Genomic DNA, 11876 nt, shown 5'->3' with positions numbered 1-11876 from the left:
ATTTAAATTAATAAATTTAAAATACATGTATTACTAATTTAATCTATAAAAAAAAAATATTTTTAAAAATAAATAGAAAGAAAAACAGCTGGAAATTGGAACGTCAAATGGTCAAATGGGTTTGTGGCGAGTGGGGCCGACTGTGGAACCGTGAGAGGAATATGCTCTCAAACTGAGCGATCGCAAGGCCCAGCCGCCACGTAGAGTCATGCCATAGTTGTTTTTTGTTTTTTTCTAATTTATTTATTTATTTTAAAATTTATTTTGAAAAGAAGACCCATTGCCATAATTATTTGATAAGGTTTGAGCCTCTAAATTATTGGTCGATAATATGATATTTATTTTTATAACGATACACATTTAAAATTAGAAAGTATTTTAATTTTGTGCCTTCAAATTTTTGGTCTTTTATGTTTAATAAATTTTTGAGCTTTTAGTTTCGTGTGTAAACTATTTGAAACAAATTTAGAAGTTTAATATCTTATTAAATATAACCATCAATTCCATGTTTAATAATAGATTTACAATTTTTAAACTCATGGAATATATCATAAATGTATTAATCACAAAATTGAGAATTCAAAAATTTATTAGATACAAACATGAAAGTTATAGTTGTACCAAACTTGTAATCTAACCTTCATTTTCAACAACTTTACGAACGTAGAAATCAATAATAAAATAGTGAATTTTTTAGATGGGTAACTCTTTCTAGCTCATTAAAATGTGATAACTTGTGGTGAAACTAACTTTTTGTTGGTTTGTATGTCCTAAAACTCGCAGTTTGTAATGTTAAACATATTATATAATCAATAAAGATGTTATTGACGTTTATTCAATAAAACTGTTGTTGAATATATGAATTGCACTTATAAAGACTAAATTCAATAAACTACAGATCCATGACTAGTATTTGAATATATGAACTTTATGTGGAGACATAAGAATGGATCAAGTTCAGTAAATAGCCAAAATGGTCTATAGTATATGAATAAGGTTGGGTACCTTATTCTGGTAACATTATCGGATGCAGCCCACTCTGTAGTTGTTACAATTTGTTGTAAAGTGCTACAAATGAAGTGATCCTGATTCGTTCATGTATTGACATGAGGAGTGGGGGCGTCCTATGCAATGAGTTTGCATCTGTCTCTTATACACATCTAGATGTGTATAAGAGACAGACCTTATTCTGGTAACATTATCGGATGCAGCCCATCTGTAGTTGTTACAATTTGTTGTAAAGTGCTACAAATGAAGTGATCCTGATTCGTTCATGTATTGACATGAGGAGTGGGGGCGTCCTATGCAATGAGTTTGCATAAGATCAAACCAAGAATTAAGTCACTCTTAATTTATAACGTTGTTTACTGCTTAAGATTGACTATTTCAAAGCGATGACCTAGCTAACTTGACCTTAATCTTGAGCTAAGTACGAACTCCTATTTATTCAGGATTATCCTTAGATTTGCATGGGTGTGGGTTGGCTCAACAGCGTCGGCTCAATAAGCCTCTTATTTTAGGGGTAAGATCGGGTAGATAGCTGGGGACATAGGGTGCAAGACAGAATTCACTCCTACCTACTTTTAGGGATAGTAGAGAGGTTGTTTCCTTAAGTGCTGATTTCAGGTCTTGAACAACGGTCCTTGCCCTCTCATTGGCCCGAGAAGGACTCGATTTAGTGATTGGATCATAAACCAATTGTTCATTAGATGATAGGTAAGACTTAAGGAGCAAGATGTAATCTCGGGGTAAAACAGATTTTGACCCAACTGTTATTACAAATAACCTGTGAAGGTTTACTTACTAATCATGGTTATATCAAGTGGACATAATATATCTAGAGATGTCCATTTAACCCATGGGGAATCCCCAAAGACACGGGAAATGGGGGAGGGAGTGGGAAATTTTTTTTCCATTCACCTTTTAGGGCCGGGGATGGGGAATTTATTCCCTGTCCCGGTCCCGTCCCGATCTCCCGCCCCGCCCCGATATAATATATATATATATATATATATATATAATCTTTTCAAGCAGAACAGAAACCCTCATCCCTCACTCATCTCAGCCGGCAACCGTCCTCATCTCAAACCTTCATTTCCATTTCTCCATTTCCAGTTCCAGTCCCTCATCTCAAGCTTAAGTCGACGCCGAAATCTTCAACCGCGCACGACGTCTGCCGCTCATTCGATGTCAATTCTCAACCACGATTCAACGTCTGCCGCCGTCTACCATCGCTCCTTCGACGTTTGTCACTCATTCGACGTTGAATGTGCCGCTCCTTCGACGTCTGCCGCTCCTAGCCCGAATCTTCACGATTTTGGTCAGATCTATTTGATTCGTCAGATATATTCACGATTTTGGTGATTTCGTTCACTCACACCTTCAGATCTATTAGTTTGCAGTTCCTTCACTTCAAGCCCAACCGTCGTCGTCTCCTTCCATCCAAGATATGTCCAAATTCCAGTAACTATTTGATCTGTCACGATGAGTTTATTTGTGAGCTACTGTCATGTTTTTTTCAATCATCTTTGGTTTGTAGGAAATGATTGTTAGTAACTTAGTAGTAGAAAATAGCTCAAAAGTCAAAACAATAGTAAAAATATGAAAAGATTGCAAAAATTTGACGGCATCGACTTTTGAGGAAGAATTTGTGATATTTTGAAGATTTTGATAGTAAGAATTTCATTGCACCTTTGAGGAAGAATTTGTGATATTTTGATTATTTTTTTTTCATAATTACAATGATATGTAATTGTTATTATTTGACTATTTATAGGTGAAAATGACTTTATCGAATAATAATGAGTTAGAACAAGGCAGTTCAACTCCAACATCTGTGAACATGAGTGAATCAACCCCAATGAATAGTGTTTCAAGTGATAATAATCAATATACACCTATAACATTAGATAGTGATGATAATGAGGATTTGCCAAAACGTAATAGGTTGACATCGGTAGTATGGAACCATTATAAAAGACAAAAAATAAATGATACCATGAAAGCAATATGCAATTATTGTGGAAAAAAGTTGGGAGGAGAATCTAAAAATGGGACAAAACATTTACATGATCATTTCAAAATTTGTACCTTACGAAGACAAAGAGACATTAGGTAATCATGTTTGAGACCCACTAAAATCAATGAGGGAAAAATAGTGCTAAATCCAACTTTTTTTTATTACGAAGCTTCTCGAAGAGACCTTGCTTGTGCTATAATTTTACATGAATATCCTATAAACATGGTTGAACACAAAGGATTTAGGAAGTTTTTGAGTGGTGTTCAATCAATGTTTAAGATGATTTCAAGAACCATAATGAGGAGAGATATAATAAAAATTTATGAAGAAGAGAGAATTAAAACAATGAAGTTTTTGGAAAATAATAGAAGCAGGGTTGCCCTTACTACGGACATGTGGACTGTGACTAGCCAGAAAAAGGGATACATGGCAATCACTGCTCATTTTATTGATGATTCTTGGGTCCTACAAAGCAGACTTTTGAGGTATTTTAGATCTTTTATGTTATTATTTATTTTTTATTTGGTTCCGCATGTAATGTAGTTTACATTTTAATACATTATTACATAATACTTGGTTTGTACATGTGCCACATCCACATACTGGACAATTACTTTTTGAAGCATTAATGGAGTATATATTTGTTTGGAACATAGATCGCAAACTATCCACTTTAACAGTGGATAATTGTTCAACAAATGATGCAATGGTTGACATTTTATTAAGGAAGTTAGATTTAAGGATACTATGGTTGCATGAAAGTTTGTTCCACATTCATTGTTGTGCACATATTCTAAATTTGATAGTGAAAGATGGTTTGGCTGTAATTTCTGATGATATAGAAAAAATTAGAGGAACTGTTCATTTTTGGACTCTTTCTCCGAAAAGGAAGGAAAAATTTGAAAAAGGAGTTCGTCAATTACAAATTTCCTGCACTAAAAAACTAAGTCTTGATTGTGTAACAAGATGAAATTCAACATTCGTGATGCTCAAAACTGCTTTGGAACACAATAATGTTTTTCTTCGTCTAAAACAAGGCGAACCACTATACACATGTCTTTCTTCAAAGACTGATTGGAATTTTGCACACGTGCTTTAGTGAGGGAAGTGCAACTACTAGGCTTTAGTGAAATGACCCAGTAGTTAAAGAATGGTGGTTAATTAGATTAAAGAGTTTAGCCAGTTAATGTAGGATCGTTGGAGCCCATGATCTATAGGTTCATGAGGTCTTCCTACTAGCTCATATCGGACTAAACTTTAGAACAGTGTGACGAATGAATTTGAAGTATTCAAATTTGATTTTTGGAGCAAAGCATTAAATATATATATATATATATGTGTGTGTGTGTGTGTGTGTGTGTGTGTGTGTGTGTGTGTGATATTTAACCTAATGTTTAATTGTGAATTAAACATAAAGAGAGAGAAATAAACTATAGTCTTTAAGCTGCTTGATCTTGAACGATCGGCCTTTGGGCTTATTGATTTTCTTAGACGATCAGCCTTTGGGCTTGTTGATCTTGTTGGATGATCGGCCTTTTGGTTTGATGATCTTGTTGGATGATCGACCTTTGGGCTTGATGATCTTCTTAGAGGATTAGTATTCGCACGAGGCTTCCGAAGAAACTTGTTTCGTGGAGTTGAGCTTTAGGTTGTGTTGATGTTGATGTTGATTTGATGCGATGTTGTTCGATCTCTAGTACTTGATCATATGATTCTCTCTTGGTTGAATACATACGCTTGATGTATAAAACCGAAGCATGTGGATGTTCTTGAGCTTGGAGTCTTGAAAGAATACTTGTATCTTCAAAAGACTTCAGTCTTCAAGTGTGGTCAGCTTCAGGAGTTTAGGCATCTTCTGATTGTTGGGAGAATTCCCTCTAGGTCCTCTGGAGTGTAGAATTGTTGATCCCTCCAAATGAGGAGAGCTTTTATACTTAGTTCACAGGTGGGCTTAGGCTTGACCCTTGGATTTGAGGATATTGAATCTTCAGTTTGTGGGTTGTGAAGATACGACCAGTTTATAGAAATCTTCTAATCTTCAAAGCTTCAAATAGTTCATATCTTCATTTCTTCAGAATTTGAGAACTTTAGTCTCCGAAACTTGAGAAGCTTCGGTCTTCAGCTCTTGAGAGTTTGAGTCTTGGATCTTGGGAGCTTAAATCTTCAAAGTTTTAATATGTCTTCTGATCTCCAAAGTTTTAGTATCTTCTGATCTTCAGAGCTTTGATATGTCTTCTGATCTTTAGAGCTTTAGTTGTTGGGTTTTATGTCCTAAAACTCACCGTTTGTAAAAAGATAAACATATTCTATAGTCAATAAACTTATTATTGATTTTATAAAATTGCATACATAAAAGTCTAAATCCAATAAACTAAGATCAATGGCTATTATATGAATACTTAAACTTTATGTAAAGACATAAAGATGGATCAAGTTCGAGTAAATAGCAAAAACGATCTATCTATAGTATATGATTAAGGTTGAGTACCTTATTTTGGTAACACTATTGGATGCGGCCTACTCTGTAGCTGTTACAAGTTCTTGTAAAGTTTCTACAAACGAAGTGATCTAGATTCGTTCGTGTATTTGACATGAGGAATGGGGGCGTCTTATGCAATGAGTTTGCATAAGATCGGACTAGAAATAAATCACTTTTATTTTATAACGCTGTTTACTGTATAAGAATGACTATTTCACTTAGATGACCTAGGTAACTCGATCTTAATCTTGAACTAACTATGAACTCCTGTTTATTCGGGATTATCCTTAGATTTGCATAGGTGAGGGTTGGCTCAACAGCGCCGACTCAATAAGCCTCTTATTTTTGGGGTAAGACCGAATAGATAGCTGGGGATATAGGGTGCAAGACGGAATTCCCGCCTACCCGATTTAGGGATAGAAGAAAGGTTGTTCTCTTAAGTACTGAATCCAGGTCTTGAACAAAAGGCCCCATCCTCTTACTGGGCTGAGAGAGATTTGGTTTAGTGACTGGATCACAAACCAGTTGTTCATTAGAGAATCAGTAGGAACTTAAGAAATAAGACGTAATCTCGGAGGTAAAACAGACATTTGACCCAGCCGTTATTACGAACAACCTGTGAAGGGTCAACTTACTAATTATGGTTAAATCATGTGAACATAATATATCTAAGTGAGAGGAATGCAACTATGGGATTTAGTGAAGTGACCCATTAGTTAACGAATGGGGGTTAATTTGGTATAATGAGTTTAGCCAATTAATCTTGGATCATTGGAGTCCATGATTTGTAGGTCTGCGAGGTCCCCTACTAACTCGTAAATGGATTAGCTTTAGAGTAGCGTGATAAGTTAATTTGAAGCGTTCAAATTAGAGTAAAAGGAATTAGTAATTATATGAGATATAATTACACATTTAATTTTAAGAATTAAATGGAATAGGAGAATTAATATTTAAATATGATTTAAATATATGAAGGTGGATTTGTATAAAATTAATTTAATATTTGATATTAAATTAATTAGAATTAATTAAATTGTTTAATTAATTATTATTAATTTTATCAGAAAAATTAATTATTGAATTCATTTTGTAAAATTAATAAAGATTTCAATTTTGAAAAGAAAATTAATTTTGGAAATTAATTTTGAAAATCAAAATTGAAAACGAATAGAAAATGAGTGGGATTTTTCCATTTTCTATTCAAGTAGCATATTCATGGTTCCACCATGAATTTGAATCCATCTTCCAAGCAAGAGCTGCAATACATGCAACAATGGTGTTTGCATGATAGTCATGCAATAAATTAAGAAGATTGAGCTAAGAATCGGTGATGCAATTGATAGTTTTTTTACTGAAAAAGCTTGAGGTTGAAGAAGGTCTTCAACTATAGTAATGCAGTAACTTAATCTCCAAATTCTCTTAATCCAAGCTTATTTTGAGTTCCACAACTATATTTAAAGCTCCAAGAGAATAGTGGGGAAGATCTTGAGGTGGTCTACAATAAGATTTGGAGAAGTTTGCAACTGAGAATCAAGATTTCAAGAAGTTCTACAAAGGTATGGCTTGAAACCCTCTTGTTATAGTATGAACATGCTTTAGTTACTGCTAAAATTAATGAATTAGAGTGCTTATTGATCCTTCTTGCTTCCGCTGCTTGCTGATATACTCCAACATTAGTGTCTTCTGATCTTTTGAGCTTAGATATGTCTTCTGATGTTCAGAGTTTTAGTGTCTTATGATCTTCAAAGCTTTGGAGAAGTTATGTTATTCAGATCCTTGGAGTTTCAAACTTCAGATCTTCCTTTTGTCTTCAATTCCCTCCTCTCTAAATGAAGAGGTAGGACCTCTATTTATAGAGGTTTCTTATGGGCCTCACATGGATTTGGGCCCAAAATGGGCTTGGTTGGTCCATGAATCTAACCTTTGGGCCCAATTAATTGAATTTGGGTCTGATTTGACATTCGGGTCAAATTCAACTTATTTTTGGGCTTAGTTGAATTTTAACCCAAATAATTCTTATTTGATTCAACAGTCACGACGTGGCGTAATTGGACTTTGTCTTCAATTTCAATTCGAGACACATGTCTACTTCTAATTGGTCACAAATTTGATGATTTGGAATTTGATGATTAATTTAGTAAATGACGTGGCAATTTGTGATTGGTCCAAAATTTCTCTTTCAACAAATGCCTCTTTTCAAAATTTATGCACGCTTATGGGTGGGTGAATCTCGAAAAAGATAGTTGGGATCAGATTTCAAATATATTTATTCTTGAATTTGACCTCAATTGATGTGTTAGTCAAACTATGAACCACTTGAATTTGGAATAAAATTTGGAATATGGCCAAATTTTAATTTGAGATTTTACCCCAATTTGATTTAGATTGAGGATAAAAGCTAAACTTGATTTGAATTTGAAANGAAATAAAATTTGGAATATGGCCAAATTTTAATTTGAGATTTTACCCCAATTTGATTTAGATTGAGGATAAAAGCTAAACTTGATTTGAATTTGAGATAAAATTTGGAATATGCCCAAATTTTAATAAAAAAAATTAATTGATGTTTTTTCCCACTTATTTTGATTGAAGATAAAAACTCAAGTTGGATAATTTGACTTTAGAATAAAATTTGGAATATGACCAAATTTTAATTTGGTATAAATTTTAGATTTTTCCCGCTTTGATTTGGAAATAGATATAAGAACCTAAATTTGTATGAATTTGACAATAAAAATTGGAAGATACCCAAATTTGAATTTTACATCAATTTTAGATTTTATCTTAATTTAATTTGACTAGAGGATATGTGAATTTGGATGATTTAGTTTGGGATAAATTTTGGAATATGTCCAAATTTCAATTTTAGATTTTATATACAGTTTAATCTCAAATTGAACAATTTTTTTTTGAATAAAATTTGGAATAAGGCCAAATTTTAATTTAAGGAAAAATTTTGTGCTTTATCTCCAATTTAATTCTGCATTGCTCTTCAACACTTACCCAACTAAATCCCATTTTGAGTTAGTGGATTTTTTAGTGTCAAATTTCCATCAAACTCAAAGTTGCGTGTTTTGCATGTAATGGTTCTTAAAAGGAATAGTTTAATGTTGTTTAGAACTCTTGGTCATAATGGAAATTGATGAGATTATGTGATAATCTCATAGCAATTTTCTCTCAAAGGCTTGACATTTTCTTCTCCAAATTAGTCACTCATCGAATTTTATCATCCTGTTCTAAGGCCGGAGAGTAGTCGGGAAGACTCTCATGGTAGTATACGAACCGTTCATGAGGAGATTCGAGCTAATTTGGAGAGGATTCAAAGTCTACAAATGTTGTATTTCTTCTCCCCATTTTTATTGTTTTAATTGCATGCTTATCCTTTGTAATTAACCTAATTTGAGTACTTTAGATCCGTTTTTCTTCTGCTGCGCATGTGTTCGTTCCATCACTTTTTCAATCGGCATTAATACTAAACAGACATTTGAACTCACACTTTAGTTAAGACAATCACAAGCTAAGACACATACTATGCTAGTATTATAATGTCATCTTCTATAATCCTTTGACTCAACTCTCATTAAAAAGTCCCATCTATTGTTAGATCGATATTAAATTTGTCTTCATCCATCAACATATGCTTTTGAATCAATTGATGATTTAAAAGGGTATCAGAGCAAGTTGGTTCAAGTCCTACAATGTTATGTCCTTCTCAATTAATATTGATTTTTAATTGATATAAAGTTTACCTTCATTCTACTAATATATTTAGTTTTGTTAATTCATATTACTCGATATCCGTACATGTTTTTCTATACACCAATTTTTTGATAATGTTGTTTGGATTAATACTTGTCATGTATTTAAATGACAAAAGAAATATAGGTCAAATGTCATAAAGCATATCAAACTCTATCGTTAGAGTCATTTCAACAAATACGATATAGATACGTGTTACATAAATAAATGGCTCTAATTAATATTAATATAAAAATTAATGAAAAGAACAAAATATAATTATTTTATACAATTTAATTAAACTACACAAAGATATTGCCGTCCGTTGGGCAGGTGGACGGCTGAGGCAAATATTAAATAAAAATATGAAAAAGGAGGGCTAAACTTAATGTATTACAAAAAGATTAATTAATCTCTACTTTAAGCAAAGTAAAAAACAAGTTAGCTTTCAATTTTAAAGCCCATAAAACATACCCATGCTCGTTATTTTGTCGTTAAAGGTGGAAAAATGAATGGACCAATTTGTATCAAATATTCTAAAGAAATACCTTATTTCCAAAAAGAAAAAAAAACCTTCTATTACCAAGTCTTCGATAATAAATATCAATGTTGAGTGATATTTTAAAATATTTAAATGATCATAGCACTGTTGTATTTTTCACAAAATATTAGAAATACAGTTGTCCTACATTGAAAAAGTTTAAGGGAGCAATGAGCTCCAAGCACTCTCAAACAAGCTTATGTTCTTGATTTCAAATCATCATAATTTAAAGCACTTTAAGCTTGATATACTTATAAGTTGTGTGAACGGTATAATGGTTTGAGGGAGTGCTCTTGTAACTTGGGTTGGGAGAGTTTAATGTGTGATTGTAATAATTCTTCACATAGTGAAATTTTTCTTGTTTGTTATTTTTTTTTCTCTAGTTTGGAGATTTTACACGTTAATTTTTATGTTTTAAATTTAATTATTTTTTCCCAACAATAACCACTTCATTTTGTGAAAAATAAACCAATTAAATTTATTGTTTTTAATATTTAATCCATTTTAGTGATATTTGATTGATATATATATATATATATATTTTGTTATGTTTCGTTGGTTTTTCTATAGTACAATGAAAATATTGATCATTCATCTCTTATATCGATGTTAAACCTATGAACATGTAAAAATATATTGACATACTTCTATCAAAAGTCATCAGGTTAATTCTAATTTTCTAACAATCTTTTGTCACTCACTTTCATAAATCAGGATTCTCCTGATTTCTAACTTGAATATGAAAATCAATTTAATTAAGCTCTATTTTGATGACTATTTTCTCTTTTATTTTATATTTTTTAAAAATTGTATTTGTTTTGCACAATTTATACCTAGGTTGAGATAGTAAAAATTTCTTGTAGTGTACCTATATTAAAAACACATTACAAAATTTTAAAGTGAACCTTATATATAATACACACACGTCATGCTCGATGTTGTAACAAAATAATTGACAAGTAGACCAACTTAATTTTATATAAGGGTAGAGATATAGAGACTCAGGGGGTGTTTGGGGCACAAAATAGGTTATTATAGTCTGGGGGTTAAAATAAACTGTCTGTTTTTATAGTATGTATTTTGGATGCTGGCTATTATACTTAGGTTTATAATAGTATGTGTTTGGGATGTAAAGTATTGTAGTCTGTCTTATAATAGTATGTATTTGGAGTGCAGGTTATTATAATCTGAATTATAACAGTCTGTAATTTGAATGTAGATTATTTTAGACCGTGTGTAACTTTTTCTACTACCATCTTTTATAATACTAATAATTATGCATATGAAATATCATATTTTGAAAATATAATTAAGACTACATGTTCCACCAATTTATGCAAAATTAATTTGATTGTAATTTATGCTAAAAGCTAACCAGCATTTTTTTGTCATTATGGGAGGTACCTTAGTTAACATGGCCAAAAAGGAAAAAAAAGTACAATACTTTCGGATGCAATTCATGTGTTTCATATATAAACCTCTCTTTTTAGGCGAAAAATGTAAGACAAAATAACTAACTCATGATTGCATGACTAAAATATGACCAGGAAGATTTCATACCTATAAAATTAAATGCATAATTGAAAATCATTGTTCATTATTGAAAAGCAGTCCAAAATACGGGTTGATCAAACATTCTCTTCAAGAAGAAGGTTGCAATAGTTCAACTTCAGAGCTGTGGGAACGGATAAGAAGCTCTCTATATCTTGCATACTGCAGAACATGATTTGCATAAGCTTCACCGTCTGTCGGTTATGCAATTTAGGAATATCTTGGAGTTGGTTTACGACTTCTACACATAGTTCGACTTCGATTGCACGCTTCTCTTTCGATCATTCTGAAATCGACTTTAATTGGTCATTTGTGAACTCCATCACATTCCTAATAGTCGCTGTCGTTTCATATTCATTCCCACTTCGCTTCCTCTTACTTTCTCTTGAAGCATTTTCTCCTTCAGTACTTCGACTAGTACGTGTTCCATGCATGTCATCTTGTGACATGTTCATTCCCTAACTAGACATTGTGGGATATTCGGATCCTGTGATTCATGAATAGGAACACCATCATTAATATGGTTTTATGCATCAGACCCGATATTC

The sequence above is a fragment of the Benincasa hispida genome, chromosome 10, assembly GCF_009727055.1.
Source record: "Benincasa hispida cultivar B227 chromosome 10, ASM972705v1, whole genome shotgun sequence".
NCBI lineage: Eukaryota > Viridiplantae > Streptophyta > Magnoliopsida > Cucurbitales > Cucurbitaceae > Benincasa > Benincasa hispida.
This window is presented reverse-complemented; position numbering follows the sequence as displayed.